This window comes from Otolemur garnettii, unplaced genomic scaffold, assembly GCF_000181295.1.
Source record: "Otolemur garnettii isolate 467f Iridium unplaced genomic scaffold, OtoGar3 scaffold00027, whole genome shotgun sequence".
NCBI classification, from domain to species: Eukaryota; Metazoa; Chordata; class Mammalia; order Primates; family Galagidae; genus Otolemur; species Otolemur garnettii.
This window is the reverse complement of record NW_003852422.1, coordinates 9,327,310-9,348,876: the sequence shown is the minus strand read 5'-3', so window position 1 is coordinate 9,348,876 and position 21,567 is coordinate 9,327,310.

Here is a 21,567-nt window from a genome sequence, read left to right as displayed (position 1 = left end):
AATAGAAGTAATGTTTGAGCTACGTTGTCAAGGATGATTAGGATAACTGGCAAGGGTTGAAAGAAATTCTAGGCAGTGTCCCTGAGGCTTGTAGGAACACAATGATTCTGAGTATTCAAGAGAAATTTTGCACACTGATAATCAGTGTGAAAAACAATTTTAGAAAAAGAGACATCTACTGTGACTAGAGTTCAGAAAGCTGATGAAAACGGCCTGGGCCATATTATATGGAACAAAGAAATAGTCATTCCCAAGAACAGTGGGGAGCCAAAAAATGGATGGAATGGGGGGTGATTAGATTGGCATTTCACACTCACACATACACACACACACTTTTACCTTTTCTTTCTTTTTTATTTTTAGTCTCTACATTGGTCCAGCTTAAAGATTCTTTGCTGAAAGTTAATTCATCTTTGTTTCCCAACTGCATTTCATCAAAGTTTTAACAATAGGAAGTCAACATCTTGATGTAATATTTAACAGAATAGGGTTAAGAAAAGACACAGAAGCTTGCTAATTACTTTCTTTTCTCTAATAAAATGAAGCTAAAATTAAAGCTGACAAGGAAGTGTCCAGGGGCATTTCCTGTGCTTCAGGTGAGCTTGGCCAGAATTGTATTAAACATTTACTTAAACCCATTCTTTGTCATTTATACTTTTATCTTTGGGTGTGAAAAAACAAAAACAAAAACACAAACGAAACACAAAAATACCAAAAAGTTTTTCCCAAAACTGTTGGATGGAAAGCAAAAATCCTCAGGGAGTGGAGAGCCTGGTGTGGATCCAGTGACCCAAGCGGGCTTAGACTCCTTGTGAAATTTTCCACATTATTTCTGTCTAAACTTGTTTTATATGCTGGAAAAAATGGTTTAAATGTCTGTTTATTGCTGCAATGAACGTGTGAGCCTAAACAATATATCCAATATTTGTATTTAGGACCACCATGAATTGCAAATCTAAACAGATGCCCAAAATTTTAAATTTCATTCAACTTTGTTCATTTAAGGAAGTCAAAGCAATTCAGGTTTGAACCTAATCGTTCCCCAGATTTATTTTTAAGATAATGAAAAACTACTGCTGCTTATATTGTTTTGACTTTCTGATTTATTATTAAATATTGTAAGATTGTGGTGAAGACTGGCTTTCCTTGTTCCCCCTTGAGGTCCCCACAATCAGAAGACAAAAATGAAATTAGAGCTAATGAGGAAACGTGTGTGTGTGTGTTTGTGCATGTATGTGTATGAGGGAGAAATAGGCTTTATGAGACAAATGATTCATTAAAAAGAATAAGGAGACGAAGAGGAGAATTTGTAATATTATGTTTGGGAAAGACATTTCTAGACCTACATATTAATTCAGAAGTAATGGTTACTCTTAACATGCACTTCCTGCCTCCTCCCTTCCCCTTCCCGCCTCCTCTAATATCTTAGGAGTGATATACTGGCCCAAAGCCCCAGAGACCCAGAGACCTTGGCTGTCCCTTTATAACTGACCTGATTCCACCCTCTATGTTGGTGTGTTTTCCAAAATTATGCCTTATTTCTAAACATTTTTCCACTGTTCCTCTCATTCTTTTCACTCCAACAACAAGATCCCCCCACCCCCACCTTGGGTTAGCAAATTGCATTATACAGCTTGACAATGGAGGAAAAGAAAGTAATTTAATGAAAGGCAGCTACAGCTTACTATAGTGTGAGAGGGGTGTATTTGGGGATGGAATCAGCCCTCCTTTCTTACGTTAGTACTGAGGATGCCTAAGTGTGATCCCAGATAGGTTATTTAGCAGTGGCATCCTGAGTTCAGATCACAGAGGTAAAAGCTGCTTATTGACATTTCTTTTTGCACCTATATTTTTCTTTCTTGGCTGAGAAATTCTGTTCACTTATGCTCCTTAAGTGGATTTTCTTCTTAGGTATCATAAGAATTGGATATGTGTGTGTGCTGGTAAGATGCCCTCCTGGGTGGATGTTGGGGAGTGTGGATTTTATATCTAAAATATCTTCCAAGTTAGACATCACATAATTTATTTCTGCAGTATTATTCTATTCTTTTAAAATTACAATTGTGTTAGTTACCTATATTTTTGCAATCTATTCTTTTTCTCTACTACTTGAAAATAGCACCTGTAGCATATTCTATTTCTATTTTTATCAGCCAATTTATTTTAAATTTTATGTATTAGTGATTTTAAGGCTCAGCCCCTGTAGCTCAGTGGCTAGGGCACCAGCCACATACACCGGAGCTGCCGGGTTCGAACCCAGTCCGGGCCTGCCAAACAGCAATGACAACTACAATAAAAAAATAGCAGGGCATTGTGGGGGGTACCTGTAGTCTCAGCTACATGAGAGGTGGAGGCAAGAGAATCACTTGAGCCCAAGAGTTGGAGGTTGGTGTGAGCTGTGATGCCAAGGCACTCTACTGAGAGCAACATGAAATGAAATGAAAATCATGTACTAATTTTTTTCAAAAAAATTTTTATTTTAATGCTAACATGATTTATAATATTATATGTTATGGATTTATGCTTCAAAATATATGTGTTTTACCTTGAATAAATAATACATCTTCAAAAGCTAATCATGCTGAAGACTCAGATGTCTGATGGATCCATTTCACCATGGAGTTCAAATTTCCACATGAGATTTAGAACGGACACATATTCAAACTATATCCAGAGTTTAAGACAAATCCCTTTATGTTAATAATTTGGAATATAGTATTCAAAAGATAGATTATAGCTATATATGATTCCAAAAATGTATGCACATTTTAAGATAGGAAAATATGTATTAAAATAGTGATACCCAAGTCCCTTCTCACTTCTCCAATTACAAGAAGCATTCAAAGGCGACCTGTATTCACCTTCTGTTATATGTATATATTTTGTTGGCACCCTCTATTTTTCTACTAGCATAAGAAATATACAAAAATATAACTGTATATCTTCTTAATGATCCTATATCATCATGGACATCAATTATTAATCCACATATAAAGTGCTTTATTAAATTTCTCTAAGATATTATAAGACTCCATATTACTGTAGTTACTGAGCCTGATGTTTCAGAATTTCTATTTTTTTATATGATGATGTAAGTTATCATGTGTGTTAGCCTGCCTTTTTGTATGTTTCCATCTCCCCACTTTAGTTTTTATTTATTTATTTATTTTAGTTACTCATTTGAGACAGGGTCTCCATCTGTTGCCTGGGTAGAGTGCCTTAGTGTTGTACCTCACAGTAACATAGACTCTTGGGCTCAAGAGATCCTTGTCTTCCTACAGGTGCCCACCACAAGGCCCGGCTAGTTTTTCTACTTTTTAATACAGCTGGGGTTTCTATCTTGCTCATCTCGGTCCCTAACTCCTGAGCTCAGGTGTTCACCCGCCCCAGCCTCCCAGAGTTCCCAGAGTGCTAGGGTAATAGGTACGAGCCACTATTCCGCCCTTCTTCCCACACAGGGCTGTCAATTCAAAAACCATTTAATCAACATGTCTCAGATTGTGTTTAATATAAGAGCAAATAATAGAGTCTCAACGAGGCTCTTTCATGAGCTGAATAATTTCCTTTTGTCTGGATATTTTGTGCTGTACATTGTGCCTGCTGAGAGCTGTCTTCTCAGGCTTTTTGATCTTCTTAGATGTTCTGTTGAATGATAGTGTTGCTGTAGGGTAAGTTGCTGCATACTTTATTTTTACATAGGTGAAGTAGGTTTGTAATACCTTTAGCGGAAAAGCAAGAAACAATGCTGTATTTTAAGCTAAGTATAATCCTATAAAGCCAATTTGCCTATTGCTTACCTGTGAAATTTCAAAACAGGTGTTCTTGCTACCACTGTTGAAGTCCCCAGGTATGTTAACTTACTATGGCTGCCATAACAAAATGTCACAGACCGGATGTGGTGCTTTAAACAACAAAATTGTATTTTCTCACAATTCTGGAGGCTGGAAATCTAAGACAAAATGCTCACTGGGATGATTTCTTTTGAGGCTTTTCCGCTTGGCGTGTAGACGGCAGTCCTCCTGGTGTCCCTGCACGTGGCTCTTCTGCATATGTGAACCCCTGTGTTTCACTGCATGTCCTGATATCTGCTTTTCATAAGGACACAAATCTAACTGGATAAGGGCAGACCCTTTCAGCCTCATTCTAACTTACTCCCTCTTTCAAAGGTCTTATCTCTGATTACAGACACATTCTGAGGTACTGGATGTCAGCACCTCAACATGAATTTGGGGAAGGTGTACAGCCCAGTCCGTGACACACTGGATACATAAACAGTAAGGTGTTAATACTCGGGTCCTTTCAATTCAATGTCCCCAGAATAAAACTTCAGAGAAAAGCAGGTTCGCTATACATAAGTAAATAAATAAATAAAAATATAAACATGCTTTTGTAAATGTTGTTATAATTGTAATTGGATTGCTAATTTAATTTCATAATTGAATCAGATTAATTTCATTAAGAAAAGAAAAATGAAACTTTGTGTTACACAGCTAAATTTCCCCAGAAATTTTCTTTTGAAGCACTGATAGACTATTAACTTAGTTTAGAACAGGGACTCTACCAATCAGTAATAGTATTTTCTCAACCTTGAGGGGATTGATTTCCTTCATCTGCAAATTAGGAGGATTAAAATGGGGATCTTAAATTACGGCATTATCATGCTGTGATTATCTGAGAATGTAATTTGAAATATCAATCTACCTAAAACCCCAATATCACAATGAAATACAGAGAATCCCATAAAATGTATACATATTTTAAGAAAGAAAAATACTTATTAAAATTATAAAACTCAATATAATATACGAATAGCATGTATGAAGACAAGCCACATTCAGCTTGCAGAAGTCAAATGGGACTTGAGTGTTACAATTTTAATGCAGTTTTTCCCTTATTAAAATATGCATATACTTCTTGAAATCTGTGATTTTTTTAGTATATGTGCTGCTGAAACGAGCACGAAACCTGTGATTTTTAATTAATGATTTAAACAATTTAATAATAAGACCTAGGAAATTCCAGTGTCCTCACTAGTACACATGTGCAGAAGAAACATGTTTTAGCATTCAGCTTTATCATCTTTTAGAACGAAGTTCAATGAACAAACCAGTTTCAAAGGAAAATGACTTAGATTCCATATTCACATTTTAAGTGCACGGTAGTGTTAGATTAAAACTCTGATCAAAGAGAAACCTTAATAAAATACAAACTTAGAAATTTTGATGGAAAATATGAGTGTACCTCCCCTTCATTGCCAGTACCCTTGAAATGAAATAAAATAAATCCATTGCAACCCTGGAAACCTGGGAATGGTGCCATTAATTGAGAAAGAAGAATGAGGAACTTCTGGAAAACATTTGTGGTGGGATCAGATTGCTTGCAAAACAATAAGACAGCATGAACAGTACTTATACAGCAAAGTTACTATGATCATAAATAAGTTGGTGTATACATTAAAGTAACTAAGAGTATAATGGGAATGTTCCTGACACAAAGAAATAAATGCTTGCAGTGATGGATACTCCAATTTCCATGATTTAATGAATCACATTTATGCCTGTGTCAAAAAATCATATGTACCCTATATATGTACACAACTATTTTATACCCATAATAATTTTTTAAAAGTACATAAAGAACTATGAAGTTTCTGAATCTGTATGAGTGGAAGATAGATCTTTGGAAAATATGAGATTTTTCCCATAAAGTCTTGGGAATTATGCCACGTACAGAGTTTGAACTTGACAAGAAGTTGTGGTCTAAAGTCAGCTGTTAGCTGCACCATTAAAAAAAGGGGGGACAAGGGGAATCTCTGTCTACCTATTCTCAGAGAAAAAGCAAAAGTGACTCTACTTAAAGATGCTTATGTTTAGCCCTAGGGTAAGGCACCATAAATACAAGAATCTGAAGCGAGAGGTTATTCATAAGAAATTCCCAGATAGGTCATTGAATCAGCATTTCCTCCTATTTTCGTTCTTGCCATGGGTCGTGATCCTGGCACCTAGAAGACAAAACATCTGAACATTACGAAGAAAATCCTGCCAGGCAAGTCTAGTGTCTGCAGCCCTTCATTTGCCTCCTTGGTTCCTGGAAAAATGCCTATTCACTGACAAGGAAAAAAGTATCTTCACCTTCACTGGAGCAGAGCAGGTGATCAATACTGATCAATTAAGAAGATTATTCATGAAGATAAACAGAAAGCCAAGACTTTCAGTATACCCAACAGGGCTCTAAATACAACAATGGCAAAACAAAATAAACTTCATAGGGGACATAGTGAATACAGGAAGGAGCGGGACTGTCTTAAACAAACCAAGAGTCATGTGGAGTTTTTGTAAATTAGAGTACAGCATTCAAATATGTAAAATCTATCTGGGCTGGATAATAGCTGGAAATAACTATAGACTGAAGCAATGATTCTAAAGATTACTCGATCTCTCTGATCTTTTGATTATTTCAGAAGGAATACAGGACAAAGAAAGAATGAAAAGAAGTACATAAAATTAAGAATGAAAAGAAGTACATAAAGAAGTACATAAAATTAAGAATCGTAAAAATTAAGTCTAGCGTCGAGGTCGTATGAGGACAGCTTTGATGGCCGTTCTAGACAGAGTTCCAAACCTGCTTTGGAGAGTGGACTATGCTGGCCTGACTGCATAGCTTCTCAGTGGTAGTATTTAAAGTCGACCATAGTGATGGTCAGCAATGAGGAATGCAGTACTTTTTTCAGGATGAATTTGCAAACTTAATTGTCAGGCCATGTAATGTTGCCTTTCCTTTAAAGCTGAATGCGTGAATTAAGTCAGTTGGCTCTAACTGTTATCACGAATGTTTACTGAAACCTTAATCTGTGCCAGGTTCCTTACAAAGTGTTCATATGGAATGTTATTATTTTATTCAGTGGTTTTAATTGTGAAAATTGCACATTTTTTCTTAATGGGGATATTGAGGTTTATAAATAATTTTAATAATAATTTATAAAGTTAAATAATTAGGCTAAAATTACAAATCCAGCAGATGGGAAAATTGACTTTGAACCCCAATGCTTAGACCACTGGCAGGTATTAGTAATTAAAATATTTTTTAAACCAGGTTAAAAAATGCAAGTTGTGGAAAAACACACACAGTATTATGTTATTTTTAAATATACACAGGTATGTATGTGCACACAGCTTTATATGATGTACATAAACATGTTTACACGTGTGTGTGTGTGTGTGTGTGTATCCCAGAGTCTAACTAATTCGCCTGAGCAAGACCACCTGAGATCACAAGTGCTACTAGGAACAACCTTCTAAGCCTAAGAAGTAAATGCTTTATATTTTCCCCTAGTGTGTTTTTTTAAGATTTATTTTGCACAATAGCTACCTGATACAGAAAAACCGGCGCTTAGCTCCTGGAGGCCAGGGATCCTAAACAATGAAGAATTGCCCCATTCATGTACCAATAATATCCTTTGCAAAATATTGAATGACTCCCATGTAGGTCAGAATGGCAGGAAGGAGAGTAGACTCCTTGACTATTAACGGTTCACACTTGAATTTTGTAAAACACGTAATTTGCAGTTTGCACATGGTGATCTTTGCTTAGGAATTAGCAACTGAGATTTTTTCAAACCAAAGAGCACTTAAGTAACTCCAAGTATTCCAAAGCTCAGGCCAGTCTCCAAAGAGGAAAAAAATCACACAGGTGCTTCTCTGCTCTCTCCCAGTTCCTTAAGTCACAAGCCAGTCGTAATTTGAGCTTAAGAAGACTCATAAGTTCAGAGCTGTGCAACTGTAAGGCAATAGAGAAACGGCCACGGGTTTGCAGAGGGCAAAGCGTCTGTAGCTGAGTGATCCTGTGGGGTATTCTGCAGCTGTCAGGGAAGTTAACGACTTGGAGAGTAGATTGCCCAACAGAGTGGCAGGGGTAGAACTCAATTCGGAATTGCAGACCTGATCCTCCCTTTTGCTTATTGAGGGTTTTGGGTCTGAATACTTTAAAAAGCTTTTCAAGGAGAGATTATCAAAGTTGTAAAAAAAAGAAAAAAAGGAACAATCTGAAGATTATTATCATTGCGGTTTAAATGACCACACCTCACAGATTGCTTCTGCCCCACTGAGGGGAATCTTGTTTTTCAGCTCTGCAGGTTCAGAAATTTTATGTAGCACAAACTGATTTGGTTTCCTCAAATGCACTGTTATCAAATTTACACAAAGCAGACGTACACCAGAGGAGCAAATGGATTAAGTTCAATGGAGACATAGCAGGCCAAGTGGAATTAATCACATCAGTGGTCCATGAATTTTTGTCCAGTAGGGAAATATTTGTGAGAAGCCAAAGTGAGACAAATAGGTCGCTTGATTGACATAAAACGCAGCTAATACAGTAGATGCTCACTAGCCCCAGTCAGTGTTTTAATGCTCAACCTAAATCTGCCTGATCAATCCTATAATGGGGATTATTATTACCCCTAAATATGAGAAAGTTAAGGTAGAGTCAAGTTAAATACCGTGCTTCAGTTACAGAGCTATTAAATCGCAGAGCTGGGGCTTGAGCCTGTAAGTTCCAGAATCTCACCCCTCATCATCCTTGAATGACAGTTAGTTGATGGAGAGAATTATTTAATCAGGTTAGGCCAACTCAGTGAAAGAGCCGACTTTCCATGGGAGTAGTAAGTCACAAAGGTGGTATGTGACCTGCACACAGCTCCTAGCTGCCCAGTGGCTGTCCATCCTCTCCACTGTATTAAGTTTGCTGTGGGATAACTATGCCCAGCTCCATCAGGACATCCCCAGGCACCTTTGAAGTACGGTCCATGTGACACATTTTCACCAATAGGAATTAAAGCGATATTCTGGGTGTTTGTTTAGAAAACTTTATGTTCCTCATGAAAGCTTCCCTTGTTACATTTCTTTTCCTTTTACCTGAAATGTAGAATTAACACTGAACATAGGAAAGCTATCTTAAGAAAATCAAGGATAATTCCTTACCTTGGCCATTGTGACTAGTACTGCAGCAACCTAGGAGACCAGGCATCTCTTTGACATGCAGGTTTCAAACCTTTTAGGCAAATACCCAGGAGTGAGATTTCTGGATATATGCTGATTTGATGTTTTAACTTTCTGAGGAATCTCCGTGTGGTTTTCTATAACGGCTGCACTAATGTACATTCCCCAGAAGAATGTCCAAGCGATCTCTTCCCTACACACTCTTGCCAACACTTTTCTTTCTTCTTTTCGATAATAGCTGTTTTGGAAGATGTGGGGTGATATCTCATTGTGGTTTGATTTCCTAAAAATGACATTGAACTTTTTTTTTCACATAGTTGGCCATTTGCTATGTCTTCTTTGGGAAAGTGTCTATTCCCATTTTTTAATCCATTTTTTTAATAGGGCTATGTATTTTCTTTTTGTATAGTTGTTTGAAAACAGATTAATGAATAAAGGAAAAGTTATATATAGATACAGTGAAATAAAATTCAGCCTTAAATAGTAAAATAACACTTTTTTCTTTCTTTTTTTTTTTTTTGAGACAGAGCCTCAAGCTGTCCGTCTGGGTAGAGTGCCTTGGCATCACAGCTCCCAACAACCTCCAACTCCTGGGCTCAAGTGAGTCTCCTGCCTTTGCCTCCCAAGTAGCTGGGACCACAGACACCTGTCACAAAGCCTGGCTATTTTTTGGTTGCAGCCGTCATTGTTGTTTGGCAGGCCTGGGCTGGATTCGAACTCGCCACCTTAGGTGTATGTAGCTGGTGCCTTAGCCACTTGAGCCACAGGTGCTGGGCTGAAATAACACTATTTTTATCAATAGTGCTATTTTGGATAGTATTGCAGAACATTATATATTGTGAGATAAGACAGGTACACACATTTTAACCTATATGTAGAATCAAATTTAAGGAAACAGAAAATGAAATGGTGAACATCAGAGTCTGGAAGGTGGGGCAGTGATGCCAAAGGGCACTCAACCCTTCAATTAGGAGAAATACAGTTTTTCTCTCTGAGACATACTGAACACTATGGCGAATATAGTACATAATAAAATAGTTCACATTTCTAAGTCACTAAGCGAGTAAATTTCAAATAGTCTCACCACAAATGATAAATATTTGAAGTGATGGATATGATAACGAGCTAGATTTTATTATTGTTCATCGTGTTTGTAAGTCATAGCGTCACTTTGGAACCTATAACTATATCTACAACTGTAATTTGTGAATTTATAATTAAAAGTGAAAATTTAAAAACAGAAAATGAGGATTAAAAACCATACCAGAAGAATGATGTAGGTGGACAAAGTTATCTGGGACTCTAATGACGGAATGGAGTTACTATAATGGTCTGTTCTGCCTTAATGTGTTATATAAAAATTAATTAACACCAAATTTAGTGATTTCTCTGTAGGCAGATACCATTGTTTCCCTGACTGGACTGTAAAGAGTTACAACCCTGCTTGTTTTGATTACCGCATCCGTTGAGTCTAACATGATACCAAGTGAGTAATAATTGCTCAAAAATATTTTAACAAGTGAATTAATGCATGAGTGTGAATGGACATTATCACAAAAATAAGAATCCCACCAATACTGTGGTCTCTGAGAACAACCAGGACAAAGAAAACAACATCTGCAAATAATTGGATGATTGCTAAGATCAGCTCCTGTCACCCCTGGGAGCCTCAGATACTGCGAGAAAAGTAAGACGGGCCTGTTAGCATTAACAGCTGCCAAAAGGCACATCTGGTTTCAGTGGAAGCATCTTGTAGCCTCAGGCTGGATGGTGCTCCCGTTTGGGATTTTCTGGGAAGTCCCCAAATTCCAAAGGCAGTCACATTTCTTGTTCAGAAGGGAGAGCAGATATTTAATCCTTCAATCTATGTTTCACTTTGTAGAATGGGGAATATCACACGTGGTTGTGCATCTAATACGCTCCAGATGTGCCTCCTCTCCCTTAATCCTTATAAGACAAATTATGAACTTTTCAGCTTATTATTTATAATTAAGAATTTAAAGCCCAAGTGTTAAGGTCACACAGCTAGTAAGTAAGAAGAGTATTTTGGTATGAAGCCCACACTTTTTGAGATTTAATGCCCACAGCCCAAAACAATTCACTTGAGGTAAGATGTTGGGGCCAGAGGCCAGCACACCCCAGACACGGACCGAGGATAACTCTCAAATCTGTGTGTGAGAAGCCTGCCGACACCCTGTTTGGAGGAGTGGCAAGAAGATGGCTACAGAGATGCGTGCCTTTGCTCACCCGGTGCACGACTCTGTATGTGGCAAGCTATTTTTGTAGGACTGTTGGATTGCAAGGAATATGTTTTAACCAATAAAAAATCCCTTTGCCGTGTTAAAGAATAGTTGAACATGGTTACCATTTTTATCAGAGAAACCCGAGATTGTTTCTCTAACATTTAATGTTTTGACCATTTAATGTCACCACTGGACTTACTTGTTTATTCTTTTAGTTACTTTCACACTTTATTTTGCCTCTAAGATTGCATTTAAAGCAAATAATTTCTTGAGTTGTATAGAAGTCATCATTTCTTTCTGTTTTCCTGATACATTCAACATCTTTCAATTCACCTGAAAGGCTTAGATTGGCATCACTACTGACCTTAGGAAAAACATTATGAACAATGTAACATAGAGGACTCCATTGTTAGGTTCCTGTGGCCAATAATCATGTGAAGTATTGTAACCCAAATTCCACACTCAGTTGGCTCTCGTGTTCTCAGCCCCGTTCTAACGCATGTTTGGGTTTTGGTGATTGGACTCTTGATTTTGCTTTTTTTTTTTTTTCTTTTCTATTTGAGTAATTACTCCCTGTGTGACTAAGTGTTTGTACTTATATCCTAAACCTAGGACTGTGGATCTTGCCTTCTGTTCTATTTTCAATCTCCCAGACAGGTGCCCAGGGCCCTGTTACCTGCAGATAGACTACCCAGTCCTAACCACTTGCAGCAGGCTTGTCTCTGTAATCCCCTCCTTCCCGATATTCTCCCTGGCTCTGCGCTGTCTACCTGTCAAGTCATCCTTTTCCTTAGATTGAATTCTTCAAGATAATTAAGCACCGCACCACAAATGTGGCAAAAATAATAAAGGTTAGTACATAAAACCATAGCAGGGTTCAATAACAACAGCATCTCAAAATACTGCTCTAATAGGAACCTCTGCTTTGGTTTATTTCATGTTCCCTATTTCTAGATCACAAAGAGACAACAGCATAAAGTAAATTGAAAACTCTATTAAAGAAACATAGCACCTGGGGGAAAAACATGGCTTTAAAAGAACAGAGAAAAGGCCATTGAAGTGTTTCTTGCCGACCTCTTTTAGATTATCGGTGTTGCACTTTATTTGAGGAGTGTCTCGAGGATACAAAAGAAGCTTCCACGTTGCACAGGGGACTTTGGGAATTTGGGGGTGCAAAAATCAGTCGTAAAACCTAACAGTGTTACCAAATGAAAGTGTAAACATAAAATGAGATCTAATCCAACAGGGAACCCCAGTAAGGCTCTTGGAAGTAATTGAAGGGAACCTGAAGAGAAACAAACGAACAAAAAAAATGAGTGCTTCAAGAAGAATGTGTTACGTTGACACAAATGAACCCCGATCGAAATAAAAAATAAAACAAATTACTGAAAAGAGTAAAATGTGTTGGTGCTGACAAAACAGGTTAAAGACACCTTAACTCAGGGAAGAAATCAGATTCTATTAAGCTGTCATGAAATAACCTTGAGACAGAGCCTAGAATGATGTTTACCGGAGGCTGCAAAGGGCAGTGTGAGGTGGGATCATAAGGGGTGGTTAATGGGTATAAAACTATAGTTTCATAGAAGGAATAATATGTAGTGTTCAGTAGCCACATTGGTCTACTATGGTTAATCATTTATTGTATATTACAAAAAAATAATTAGAAGAGAGGAATTGGAATGTTTCTACACAAAAAAATAAGAAATGTTTGTAGTGATAGCCCAATTATCCTGATTTGATCACTGTACATTGTATACTTGTATCAAATACACATACACCCCATAAATCTATAACAATATTATGTATCATTAAAAATATTTAAAATGCCTTTGGTTTTTTTCCTTTTTTTTTTTCTTTTCCTTTCCCCCACCCTCTCCCTCCATCTCTCGCTACGAGAGAGAGAGACCAAGGGAAAAAAAAAAGAAGAAAAGAAAAAGGGTGACTAATTCTCACATAAGTTGGATTTAATTTTGACCAAAGTACATTATTTGAACAATATGTTTAATTCAACTTGTGAATATGTTGTTTAGGATATCGCATCCTCATTTATAAGTGAAATAGTTTGTAATTTTCCTTTATAATGATATATATTTTCAAAAAGAATAGCAGCTATTTAAAATAAATAAATAAATGAAATGCCTTTGTTGATTTAGCACTACTCTAAATTGACACAGAAGCATGAAAAAGAAGAAGAAAGAAAAGAAGAAAAAGGCATGCAAATGTTATTGGACGGCAAAAGGTTGGAAACTGTGTAAGTTCCTTTTTGTTTTCACAAATTATATACATTCTTCTTCCAACCTTCTTTAGTGGAGATTCATTGCTAGCTTAGCAGAAACTTATGTGTTCTTAGAGACTGAATTGAAATCATATGTATGAAAAGCGTTTTGTGAATAATTCACATCATCTTTCATAATATTCATGCAAAAATTCATCACAACATGCAGAAAATTGGCTGACTTCTGGGTATTTCACAGCAGGCTACATTTGCAAGTCACATGCCTGCTGCCTCGTTCTTAGAAGAATGGCTCTTCTCCTCAACAAATATTATCTAGGAAAAATGTTCTTAGTACTTTGAGAGGTTAAGAAAAGGCACAGGCAGCTTAAATGACCATAAGAAAACAATTCTAAGTAGATCAGCAATGAAATTTTAATTTCTTGGCTCCTGGCCCAGTTTCTGAAGGCTCATGCTTTTTAGAAGAAAATAAAGAAAACTAACATTAAAAGGTATCAAAATAGAATCCTTAGGCTGAGAACCGAGACTCTAGTTCTGGCCTCAGCAATAATGAAGAGTGTGACCCTGGGCAAGTTACTGGTCTTCTCTCTCTGAGAGCCCCAATCTTCAAAACAAGAGGGGGTACCTCCCACCAAACACCCCATGAGTTGAGAGGGTTCCTTGCCTTCTGTCCCCGTGGAGCTGCCAATTTCATGTCTAGATTGCTATTAATATCTATCTTAATGGCCTTTCCCCCTTCAATTATTTTTCCTCTGCATATTACACCAATTAAATTTCTCTTCATGCTAAACAGTGCCACATTCAGCTCTTCTGGTACTGTTATTACTGTGTCACTTTCCTGTAAAGCAAAGCGTTTAAAGACATCTTATTTTCTGAGTGTTGAATACAAAGGGCATCAGCCTACATTTCAAAAACTCTTCCCAAGAGTTCTTATGTTTCACCGTTCCTACATGTGAACACTCTTGGTGTCAGCGTCTCATGCATTCTCTGCCTCTTGAATGCACAGTGCAGTTATTATAATTCTTGACAAAGCTTCTGCAATCCCAACCTCCCATCAAGTTTGCTACTTTTTATATGCCTATCTAAGTCATCTCTACCTTCCAATGCCTTGTTGAAAACTCTCATAAATGTCAGCTTCCCATCACCCTGATAGTCTTCTGAGCTCTTAGAGAAAGTGCCTATATATTTCATTCAAAGACATAAGCACGTTTTACCTGTGGCATATTATTATTTTATTGATACTCATATTCTTTTCCATTGAATGCAAGTTATGTTTTTCTAGACCTTTAGGAAGTAATTTATTCTTTAAGCTAAGATTTCTGGAAATTTATTTTTTTTGGCCTCACATTTTTTCTTATTTTTGCCATTGTGTATAGAAATATTAGATAAATAGTATATTTCTGTGACTTTTGAAATAAAGAAATGGTTGCTTAGTATAATAATTGTTGATAAAAGTCTCTCTAGTGTTACGTTACAGGTTGCTCTAATAGTGTCATGTTTTTGTAACTAATAGGTTATCTAAAACCACGAACTACCAATAAGAGAAATGATATAATATAATATAATAATGAGAAATATTTGTCTGTCTTACAAAGTCATACATTGTTTTCTTTAGAGGCTCTTATTGGTAGTTTGCCTTCTTAATAGAGATCGTTCTTGTCACCACTAATTTTCTATGAATTAAAAACAAGATAATCATACTTATTAAACAGAAGCCTAAAGTATCTGTATGTAGGCTCAGAATGACATAACACTATAAAAAAGTCTTGAGATTTAGTTCTTAACATATAGAACACATTATCTGCTTTCCCTTGAAGGATCTCTATAGATTTTTACATGCAATTAATAGCTGAACTCAAGACAGATACAGTTTGAGGGCTGCCAAACTTCAAATAGGTTCGTATTAGTGTACGTAACTTGTTTTGACTTATGTCTTACCTTTACAAATCTACTACAAGTAGAAGGGTATATTTTTGTGGGTTTTTTTTTAACTCTCTAAAGAATTTAGCACAGTGTGTTATAATTTTAAGAGAAGCTCAGATAGAAATTGATTCAAGAATTCTCTAACTTGTAAGGAAGGTTCTTACTTGCTGACTCTTATTTTTTTTTTTTGCCGATTGCATGTGGATATTTAAAGAAAAGTACAGTTAAGGTGAGAGAGGAGAACAAAGTAAATAGCAGGTTTCTCAGCGACTTCTCCCTGTTTACTTTTGTATTTCTTTCAATTTTTTTCAACAGTGAGGGATACTCGTGAAGTGCAGGCTTTTAGGTCGCCAGTCCTTTCCAATTCTTTATCTAAGGACAGGCATTTCTCCAGCTACAAGTCACCCTTCTTTGTTGTGAAGTTTTATTTCAGAGCATTTGAGGCAGCCTGTCCATTGTATACAATTTTACTTCTCACTAGCTATTCCCCCTAAACCTCTGCATCCCATTTCTCCCAGTTTCCAGAAAATCTCTCACATTTTCCAATCCTATTGTGTGCTATTACTATGAAGCTATCTGAAAGGTTATATAGAAGAGAACTAAACATTTTAAGATGTGACTTTCTAAGCTTCTCCATCCCTTGAACCATTACGAGAAACCTCGTCATCATCTCATTTCCTGGGCCTTTGCTGTAAAGGGAGAGAAATGAGACGTGTTCAGGAAGTTCAGACCGAAGTGCACCGGAAGGGTCTAGACCAGTGGCCCTCAACCTTCCCGATGCCTCCTAATGCTGCGACCCTTTAATCAGTTCCTCATGTTGTGGTGACCCCCAACCATAACATTATTTTCGTTGCTACTTCATAACTGTAATTTTGCTACTGTTATGAATCGTAATGTAAATATCTGATACACAGGATGTATTTTCATTGTTACCAAGGGGTCCCAACCCACAGGTGGAGAACCACTGGCCTAGACCCACCGTGGTGATGAGGTGAATGCATGCTGACAGTGACGGAGGAGGTGGAGTAAGTCAACATCAGAGCCAAGTAGGGTTTCTGAGAAATTTAGAGCAAGTGAAGAAAGACATCATAGACAAAGAAAAAGAGATGAAAGAAGTAGGACTGATGAATATTTGGTTTTAAAAACATAATCCTCATTTACTATCTAAATATATGGTTTTAGAAATTTGAAGTCTGACTTTAAAAATATTCAAAATATGGCATACATATCAGTGTATCTTTACAGAGAAAAGGTTGCTTTTCTTATTACTAAAAATAAAGCGTATGTTCACCACCTATGTAAAAAATTGAAGGTTTCATTGCTAAGATTTCATGGGAGGAAGTGGTCGCAAGAAGGAAACAGTGGATTACAGTGATATCTAAGGAGAAACATAATTGAATGAAATAATAATTCAATAAGTGAGGGGTGTTATATATGAAAGTGGACAGTGATATTCTCAATAAACAAAAACTGGAAACAATTTGTGTGTCTAGCATTATGAAATTGGTTATTTAAATATTATGAGATCAATACAATATAACAAAAGTCATAAATAATAATTAAAATATCTGTTTTTTTAAAGATACAACTTAAATGTATCGTGGAGAATACAAAGTGAGCTCATTTTTGTAAAATTGTATTTACTTATTTTTAGAGATGGGGGTCTCACATTTTCCCATGCCTGGAGTGCACTGGCACTAGCATAGCTCAGTGAAGCCTCAAACTCCCGGTCTCCAGGGATCTTCCTGCCCCAACCTCTTGAATACCTGGAGCAGTAACTATGTGCCACCATGCCCAGCTATAAATATATTTATTTTATATCCATATATTTTTAAAAATAAATTATTGGAGAAAACATAGAAGTTATGTTAAGTGATGAAATGATAATTTTCAGTATTATAATTTATTTCATATTTATGTTTGTATTTTCAAATTATGATAAATTTTTAATGTAAAAAATAAATACAATTCTTCTAAGCATTATGGGCATTAATAAATGCATAAATTGCCTATCAGTAAAACCAGATCTTCAGAAGTGGTGATTACCTTAAACCTGGAAGTGCTTGGTTTCTGAATCCTCCTGCACCAACAGGCAGTTGGCGAAAATGACTCAAAAATTATTTCAAGTAGTAAAAGTTTATTTATTCTTAAACTGAGTGTAAATATCAACACTTTAAACATAAGACAAGTGTCTAATAGTCCAAGAAGCCTGGCATCCCATTCAGTGACCAGGAGAAGCCCCCTAACCTCTCTGAGACATGCTTGCATCATCTGTTAAGTGTTGCATCCTTCAGGGATCAGCGGGGAAAACTGTTTCTTCTACCTGGCAAAAATTAAAGGGTTAACTCAATTTTTATACACAAAATGCTCATTTAATGTAAATGATGGCAAAACAAAAGGATATAAACTCTAGTTAATGAATTCCATCTCTGATAGGCATTTTCAATAGAAGTAACCCCTACCTGTTCTTACTGTTTTGACAGATTTGGCGAGGAACACTATGGCAGTGTTCCAAACATTCAGAAAATAGTCAAATGAAATTCTCCTACCTGGGAAATTCTCTCATCAGACTGTCACACGGCCCGTCCTCCTTTCTTACTTCTCTTTCCTGCACAGCCTCCAGAGAGACTCGGCCTCATCATCCCAGACTTCATCTTTGTCTCCTTTCCTGCTTCTTTCCTCCTCTTTTCCCATCTAGAATTTGCTAAAATATCGTGCACTTTGTTTCTGTGATCCATCTTGTAGAATGTGAGCTCCGTGACAGCAAGGTCTGGGTGTGTTTTGTTCACTGACATGTTACGACAGCTTGTGTACATGGTGGGCAAGTAAACACTATTTGTTGGGAAACACATGAATATAGATGGAATAGTAATAGTTGATCCTCACAAGTTAAATTCAAGGCATGTTTTGATTACATGAATTGCTTTTGTTTAGCTTGAGTCAAAGTTACAAGTGTGCCCATAGCTGTGACACTGTGCCTCGCACCCGTTAGGGGTGATTTCACCCTTCCCTTCCTGCCCTCTCCCGCCAGCTTGCACGTAGGTGTTGATTGATTAGTTCTAATTTAATAGCATGTATCTGTGGTGTTTGTTTTCCCATTTCTATAATACTCCACATATAAGAATGGTCTCCAGTTCCATCCAGGTTGTTATAAAAGGTAATAGCTCACCACTTTTTTTTTTTTTTTAAATGGATGAGTAGTATTCTATGGCAAGCATGTAACACATTTTATTAATCAGCTCACACATTGATGGGCACTTGGGTTGATTCCACATTTTTGTAACTGTGAGTTGTGCTGTAATAAACATGTGAGTGCACTTGCCTTTTGTTAAAATAACTTTTACTCCCTTTTGAGTAAATACCCAGTAGCATAGGGTATTTGCTATAGGGCAAATTGTGCAGGTCTACTTTTGGGGTATCTCCATATGATTTTCCATAGACGTTGCACTAGTTTGCAGTCCCGCCAGCAGCGGGAAAGAGTTCTTTTCCCTCTCCGTCCATGCCAGCATCTGTTGCTTTGGGACATTTTGGTAAAAGTCAGTCTCACAGGAGTTAGGTGATGTATCACTGTGGTTTCAATTTGATTTTCCCTGATGACTGGAGACCTTGAGTGTTCTGGGTTTTTTGTATGTTTATTGGTCATTATTCTACCCTCTTTTGAAAAGCTTCTGTTCATGTCCATTGCCCACGTTTTATGGAGTCTTTGATTTTCCTGATACCTATTAACATAAATTCACTTTCTTTTGCTGCCCATGGGCCTGATATGGAGGGGTGTGATAATTAGAAAAATCATTTTACTACTGTATTTAAAATAATCATATGATCTACTTTCAGGGTTTTGTTTGCTAACTAGTTGACTTTGTCACTCCTAACTTTTTGAGCTGGAATTTTCACCTCTATAATAAATGATTCCACAATCATCTGCTCCATGTGCCAAACCTTTAGGATGTTGTGATTAACAAATAATATAATGCATATGGTTATTTTCTGAAAAATGGAACCTCTGCATGAATATATTTAGGAAGGAAGTCTGGAAATTTAAAATATCACATTACTGGACTGTGTGTGGTGTAGTCATAAACCACAGCATCTTACAGCAGTTACGCCACTGCGCTCTGGAACATTTTCCTGATAAATCAGCTGGATCACGTGCAGAGTGTCTAGGAGATGTCGGATAATTTCATTGAACAAAATAGAAAAACCTGATGAAATGTAAAATTATTGTTCTGGATGATATATACTCCCACTGTTGATGGAAAAGGACACTTTGACTGAAAACAGGATTCAGAGCTGGAGCTTACGCCTCAATCAGGTCAAACCTAAAGATATATCCAAAAAAAATTCTTGTTTCTCTGACAAGACAGATCAGAAGGAAGGAAAATCTGAACCAAGGCAGAAGGGCTGGTTTGGAATTACCCAGGTAAATTATAGTGACAGATGAAATGTGAAGGACATTGTCAAAATCTGACTTTAGCTGAATGATGATGTATTTTCTAGATATTTAGCATTAATATGACAGAGATCATAAAGGGTAAATAACCAATATGGTACATATTGAGCATTCCTAACCCAAAAATCTAAAATCTGAAATGCTTAAATTTCTGAAAATGTTTAGCTTTGAGATAACGCCATTGTAGAAAATTCCACATCTGACCTTGAGTGACAGGTCATAGGCAAAATGAGGTCAAAACTTTGTTTCATGCAAAACTTTTAAAAATATTGTATAAGATACTTCAGGCTTTCTGTATAAGGAACATGTCACACATAATAAATTCTATGTTTAGATGAGGGTTCTATCCCTAAGATATCTCATTATGGGCATGCAAATATTCCAAACTCCAAAAATAATACAAATTCTCTAATGTTTCTGTTCCCAAGCATTTCTGAATAAGGGAGACTCAATACATATATAACTACTATTTCACTATTAATGGAAAACAGGAGTGTTAAAATTTGAGAACACTGGTACAGACTTTCTTAAAAGAATAATCATTGGGCATTTGTAAAGAGTCATGTTCTTTTAAGTTTCATTGATTGCACTGATTCACAAAATCCACCAGCATACATGAACAAAATGGAAGCAAGTCAGACTAGACCCAAGAAGGCATACAATTTTCCTAGCTGGTCTCATCTGAGAATTTCAATCTAATTTATTCATAAAAGAAAAGACTCTGTGCAAGGCTTTTCTATGTAGTCAATATCTGAAATAATACAACAGGTTTTTAGCTGGAATATATTTTACCACATATCGACATAACATATAGGTTACGTATAGTTTACATTTATTATATAATACTCAATGTGATTGTAAATACTTTCTCTAAATCTTTGTTTAAGTCCCAAGTTAAAGAATCTTTCAGATATGCAAAACTGAGTGAAGTATTAAGAAGTACTACCTGATAATTAAGAAGTACTACCTTGCTTAGATTTTCATTCCTAGAGTAGGAAGATAACTAGGTAAGAATAATCTTTTTAGCTTTATTTTATCCTTTCCTAAGTTTGCTCCATTATTAAAGAAAGCTCACGAATCATTATTTTACCAAATCAAAGAGATGAATCAAGTGTATCGACCAGATCAGTCGGCCTTTAACCGCAGTTCCAGGAATGAAATTATATATCTTGTTTGTTTTTAATTTTGCATAGGTGTCACTCTAAGGCAATAGAGTATCATCTTTAAGGTGAAATCACATGTTCTCCAAACTAGCCAACTACAGATAGGTTTTACTTGTCATTTATTAGTCTTCATATTATAGGTTAATGTGTAGATTATTTCTTAGCGACCAAAATACCTTACCCACTCTGCTTTTTCTTTAGGGTTGATGACAGACATTTTAAAATATTTCTTTGTAGGACGTAGTTACTCTGAACAAAAATGCTTTCTTAATACAACTTTTCCTTTTCTATGTCCCATGTGATTATCAAAACAATAAAAATGCTAATTAGCCTTAAAGACACTGATAAACAAAGTTGTATTTTCAAGGACAAAGCGCTCTGACAGATAAAAAATAAAAATAATCCTACCTTTCTTTTACTCTATTTATATTCTGGCCAGTCAATAAACAAGATCATTTTGCAGAAGTTATGCTGCAGATAAAACTCAAATTCCTTGAGTCTAATTCCTTGAATGCAATGCTGACTGTGGGCTGGCGGTTAGCAACCTGCATTAATCCTCCGA